Here is a 7,017-nt window from a genome sequence, read left to right as displayed (position 1 = left end):
CACACTCACACACAGACATACATCTTTAATGCCACAATAAATATTTCTGTTATTCATCTTATACGGTTGTCTTTTCTATCGTCTCATTACTGGCTATTTGTGTTATCGTAGTATAACATATTTGTATATCATCTTTGATATATAATTTTGTGTTCGACTGTGTGACGCGTATAAATAAAAGGAGTCCTGTTTTTCCATTCGTCACCATTTCTCCTTTTTGAGTTCGCACAGTCGTTCTTACATATATATATATATATATATATAATCATTCAACTACGGTGTCTTCCAAGTAGTTTCACTAATTCAGTTTTAATTGAAATCAAATTTAGTTTTTTGAATTATGTTTGACTAGTGATAAGCTACATTTAGACATAAAATACTTAAAATCTGGTACAGTAGAACAAAAGTTAAGAGGAAAAATGTAGAGAGCAAACTGGTTGACTGACGGGTTGTTTCGCCCGACATTGACACTTTGAATCCACACCATTCTTTTAATTTTGATTAAGAATTATTATATTGATATTAATATGAAAGAGAAATGTTAAAGGAATATATTGGTAAAGATTTCGTAAAATTTTATCCATTAGTAAAAAAATATATTTAAATTTAATTCTCAAATTTTTATCAATTTTTGCGTGAAATTAAAGGGACACTACTCATATAAGAAACTAACCTAATTCTAAGGCGCATACACAACAAAAGATAAAAGACAACACAAATCGATACAAAGAGTTCTGATATTTATTTTCATTAGTCTAAATTATTTTTTATAAAAAATGAATTTTTTTTGCTTAATTGTTTGGAGTATGGCTTTTTAAAGTGCATTTTTGGATAAATTATTTTAATAACAAGATTATTTAATAAAATATAACAACTTTTTTGATTTTGTCTCTATGAGCAGTACTGAATCATGTAGTAGGGCTGTTCAGAAAAGGCAAATGACAAAAATTCAAGTATTTTAATAGTCAATTTTCACTATTTTTAAAATTTCAGACATGGAGTTAATCATTAGCATGTTAAAAATGACTTTATTTATAATTTATTTATTAATCTTATAGTAAATATAATATGATTAAAATTTTATTGCCTTCACAGTGTTTACTGTTTTACAAAATCAAGCTAGAAAACTGGACAAAACAGAGAACACAATTGAAAAAATTAAAGAGAAAAAAGAGAAAGAGAGAAAGAAGAAAGAGAAAAAAGGAACCCCCCCACAAAAAACCCCCCCAAAACAATTCACCACCTTCGGTTGAAAAGTTGGGGCGCTGAGAAACCTTTCTAATGGCTATTGAGACACACCAACACGCTTGCAAGTGATGGCAAGGCCGATGCACTGGAACAGCCAAGCGCCCTCATGAGCCTCACCAATTACCTCTGTGAGGCAAGTTGCCAATGAAGACAAGAATCTCGCAGTATGTGGTCTGGCCCCACCAAACGTCTCGAATACCACAGGATGGAAAATGTAGTTGACCCAGAGATTGCGGTATTTCAGGATTTTGTTCCGCTTGGCTGCAGAAGCTGTGGATCTCACCCTGACTGCAGCATCCTGGTTGTGAGAAGAAGCAAAGGAGTCGCTAACTGTGACATCCCAGACAAGGCTGCTGCGGTCAGGGCGAGATCCACAGCTTCTGCCTTATAACCAGGGGCACAGGGTGAGGCCATCAGGTCTCTTGTCACCTGGTTCCAAGATGGAGAAGGTGTTTGCCCGGGCCAAGCTCCTCTTGAGTATCAGGTTCAACTCTGTATGACATGTGAGGCAACCACCATTCAGGCAGCAAGAAAGGCCATGGAGGCCTGTGGAGTCAAGGAGCCTGCCACAATGACAAATCAAATCCAAGCTGAGTAGGCCACCAACATTAGCCACAGGGATGACATCAATCCAGTCACGTGAGTATTTGGTGCTAGCAGACAGTAAGCGGCACCTTGAAAACTGGTCCTACTGGATGAAGAGGGAGTCAAAAGTAGCCTTCAAAATTATGTTGTCCCAAGCTTTCTGACTCTGATAGTCCTCCACCTTCTCAGGAGCAGACAAGCCCAATTACCTCCAGTGTTGGAGAGCTTCGTCCAACTCCCTGTTGGAACTGATCCATGTTGGAGAGGAGAGGATGTTGCTCACCAGGGTGGAGCAGGCATGGGTGGAGGAAAGGGAAGAAAGGGAGAGAGAATGGTGAACACTTATAAAGACCAAGACCTCTAAATTGCTTGGGCAATGCAGCCTCATCACGGGATGGTGGAGAGAGTCTGACATTGACTAAGCATTCGAGTCTCTCAAAGATTAGGTTGTTGAAGCATTGGAGGCACAATGGGAATCGGTAAGATGAGCTGACTCTGAGTAAATACAGAAGCTTAGGGATCGAGAGGTAATTCCTAAGTATAAAAAAACCTTGATGGCATTCGATAGCTTCAATATTTTTCAGCAATTGCTCAAGGGCAGCCACCTTCAACTGGAAGATGGACTCAAAGGCAAGGTCAGTGATTGGGGCACCTAGAGAGCACCAAGCCAATGGGGGAGGGATTGCGATGGAAGGGAAGGCCTCTGCAAAAAGGTCAATAGTTGGTTGATGTTGAGAAGCTGGGTGGTTGAGGATCCAGAGCTCACATTTGGAGCCACTTACTTGGAAACCTCGGCAACTAAGCTACCCAACCATCATGTTAGCAATGGTGAGAACCCTGTTTGGTGGTCCCCCCAAACAAATGTCAGGATACCAGATGTTGAGGTCTAGCTCGACGTCCATCTTGGTGATGTCATCAATGCCCAGTGCAACAGAGAGGGCCCAAGTGGGTTGCCTTGTTGGATTCCTGAGGCAGAGGTGATGATTTGCTCACCGAAAGAGAGATAGGATGGCTCCTGATAAGCCTGCCATGCAAGGCGGTAGAGTTGTGGGACCTTCTCTCTTACTGAGCTGAGGACAGCATCATGGAACCTTTGTTGTCGTAACCGATGGAGTGCCAGCCATATATGTATATACTTATATATATATGTATATCTATATATATAAAAGAGAGATGCTCTCCGTTTGTTTGTCTGTCCATCAAAATGAAACTAAATGGTTTAGGAGAAGCTATTATGCTTTTCCTATATATATAAAATTGAAATTCTGTCTCTTTCTTTCTCTGGCAAAATGAAAGTACCTGGTTCAAGGGAAGCTATTATGCTACTGCCTAATTTATTACAGTCAATCCAATATGTAATTCAGCTGATTCCATTGATGATTTGGTTGGTGAAGTCTTTCCTAATCTTCTTCACAATTACAACAACACAGATTGTATTTGTGAGTGACCTATCTTGGCTCCAAAAAATGTTGCTGTACATAGCATTAATAATATGCTATTGAATAAACTTCCAGGAGAAGTATTCACTTATAACTCAATTGACAGGGTTGTTGATGATCAGGGTATTGTTAACTATCCCATCGAACTTTTGAACTCACTAGAACCACCAGGTACAGCTCCTCATTGTCTTCACCTGACAAAAATGGACTCCTATTATGCTATTGTGTAATTTGTTTCTACCAAAATTATGTAATGGTACAAGATTAATTGTGCACAAACTTATGACAAAGTGCATTGAGGCAAATATTCTCACTGGTTGTGGTAAAGGTGAGACCATTTTCATTCCTCACATACCAGTTATACCATCTAATGTCCCATTCCAATTTAAGCAGTTACAGTTTCTTATCCCACTTGCTTTTGACATTAGCATTAATAAAAGTCAGGGCTAAATACTAAAAGTTACTGGATTGCAATTTGAAGAGCCATTTGGCCAACTTTATGTACGAGCATCCCATTTGGAAGCAAAAGCAATTTTTTTTGCTTATGCACCCCGAAATAAAACAGAAAAACATTGTTTATAAAGAACTATTCACTCTTAATGCAGCTTGAATACTTCAATAACTTAATTTGCCATTACTATCATTATGTTCAAGAATGAGTAAATTGCCTATTTAAATGAACTGTATTATATAATTGCCATTGCTGTATTGATAAATAAAATAACAAAATAACACAAACAACACACTTATTATAATCCTATAATAAACAAACAGAAGTTCATATATGAAATTGTTTTTTTTTACTTCAGTTATTATATGAGATTAAAGCTTTTCAAGAGACCAATCAGCTGAACTATTTGCAGAGCAGCTTTTGAAATTTGGTGAAGGATGAGTTCCAATTGATAAAGAACACTTTCTTACACTCAATCCAAAATGTAACTCAACTGATTCCGTTAATGATTTGGTAGATGAAATCTTTCCTAATCTTCTTCATAATAACAACAATACAGACTAGATTTGTAAGTGAGCTATCCTGGCCCCACAAAAATGTTGCTATTCAATAAACTTCCAGGAGAAGTATTCACTTATAACTCAATTGACAGGGTTGTTGATGATCAGGATATTGTTAACTACTCCATCGAATTTTTGAACTCACTAGAACCACCAGGCATAGCTCCTCATGGTCTTCAGCTGAAAAAAGGGACTCCTATTATGCTATTACATAATTTGTCTCAACCAAAATTATGTAATGGTACATGATTAATTGTGCACAAACTCATGAGGAACTGCATTGAGGCAAATATTCTCACTGGTTGTGGTAAAGGTGAGACCGTCTTCATTCCTCAAATACCAATTATATCATCTAATGGTCCATTCCAATTTAAGTGATTACAGTTTCCTATCCATGTTTCTTTTGCCATGAGCATTAATAAAAGTCAGGGCCAAACACTGGATTGCAACTTGGACAGCCATGCTTTTCACATGGCCAACTTTATGTAAGAGCATCATGTGTGGGAACAAAAGCAAATCTTTCTGCTTATGCACCCTGAAATAAGACAAAAAGCATTGTTTATAAAAAAATATTCACTCTTAATGCTATATGAATACTTCAATAACTTAATTTATCATTACTATCATTACATTGAAGAATGAATAATTTACCTATTTAAATGAACTGTATTATATAATTGCTGTTGCTGTATTGATAAATAAAATAACACATACAACTCACTTATTATTATATAATAAGCAAAGAGAAATTCATGTATGAAATTGATCTTTTTCCTACTTCAATTATTACATGTTTCTTCTCTTATAACAATATTATATAATTGCCATTACTGTATTAATAAATAAAATAACACATACAACTTACTTATTATTGTCAAATAATAAACAAACACAAGTTCATGTGTGAAATTGATCCTTTTTCTACTTCAATTATTACATATTTTTCTTTTATAAAAATACACACATACAGGAGGAGTAAATTATATATATAATAATACTTTGAATGTGACTCCTTAGAAACAGTAAAAGTAATTACCTGATCAATGATGGGTATTACTGCTAATATATATATATATATATATATATATTGGAGTCTATCAGCCACACTGTAGCACACATGATGACACAGGTCTAGGTCAGTGTTGATTTCCAGGCAGGCCTTTGTAATGAACCCATGTAGTTGAGGCTGCTTGAGGATGTCCAGATTTCGTGGTATTCTTTACTGAACCTGTCTCTTCGAATTTGTCTCTTATTTTGTAAATCGTTTGTTGTGAAGGTGGCACAGTCTGAAAGGTTTCTGTCCACTTCTGATGTATTGTTTCCGCATTTTCAAATTTCCAATAATTCTTTAGGATCTACTTTCTTTCCTCATCTGTCAGCTTGCACACCATTATGCTTCACTATCCTGTAAAAATTAGAAATATAGAATTGTTAGCCAACTTTTGCACCACCCTGTACACATTTATATATACATATAAACATATACATATATACATACATAATACATACATATATATATATATATATATATATATATATATGTATATATATATGTACATATGTACACACACACACACACACACACCGTCATCTGTTCATCTGCTTTCTGTGTTAGCATGCAATAGACAGGTTGTCAAGGTTCAAGTCAGTTCTTATTCAGACTTACTGCTCACATGCTTTTCATTTTTGGCTTGGTTTCATGCAAAAACAAACATGTCTATGTCTATTTCTGTATGTATGTATGTATGTATGTATGTATGTATGTATGTATGTATATATGTATGTATGTATGTATGTATGTATGTATGTATGTATGTATGTATGTATCTCTCTATCTATTTACTTATATATATATATATATATATATATATATATATATATATATATATATATATACATATAAGCACACACACACATATATGCACGTGTGTGTGTGTGCGTCTGTGTGTGTGCGTCTGTGTGTGTGAATTACACATATACATACACGCACACATGCACACCACAGAGACAGAGAGACACACACACATATATGTCTATACACACACACACACTTCACACATACTCATATTTTTGTAAGTGTACATAACATTGCATCTATTGGCAAGTCTTCAATGAATCCTTAAGAAAGAAAGGAAAAAAAAAAATTGCCTGTAATTAAAAAGAAAAATGTATCCGAGAAATAGTGTGAACATCTAACTGACTGCAGTGACTGTAACAGACTTTACACAGCTATATTAACTATATATACATAATGTGTGAATTCTATGACCAACCTTTCTGATTAACTTACTGTACAATATTATTCAGACAAATGGGCACCATTTTTAGTCAATGAAATGGAAAAAAACAATTTAGAAACATTCTAAACAGTTCCATTTTTATGAATGGTACAGATCAATGATTCTGCCATTCACAAATTCCGGATAAAAAAACTGAATTTCTCTTTGTGAATGAAACATCAGTTACCTTCAGCAACCAAGAGTCCTGTTTTCCAGCCATGTTTACAGAAATCACTCTTGTGTATACATAGCTATATCTAGTATCTGTAAATATAGTAGATTTATATGTAAGCTTTCATTTCTATATTAATATTATGTACATGCAAATACAGATATTTAATGATACGTGCCTTCAAATTTATGTCCACATATATATGAAAACATGAACAAATAGAATATATATATATAAGTATATATATATATATATATATATATATATATATATATATATATAT

This window comes from Octopus bimaculoides, chromosome 1 (genome assembly GCF_001194135.2).
Source record: "Octopus bimaculoides isolate UCB-OBI-ISO-001 chromosome 1, ASM119413v2, whole genome shotgun sequence".
NCBI classification, from domain to species: domain Eukaryota; kingdom Metazoa; phylum Mollusca; class Cephalopoda; order Octopoda; family Octopodidae; genus Octopus; species Octopus bimaculoides.
This window is presented reverse-complemented; position numbering follows the sequence as displayed.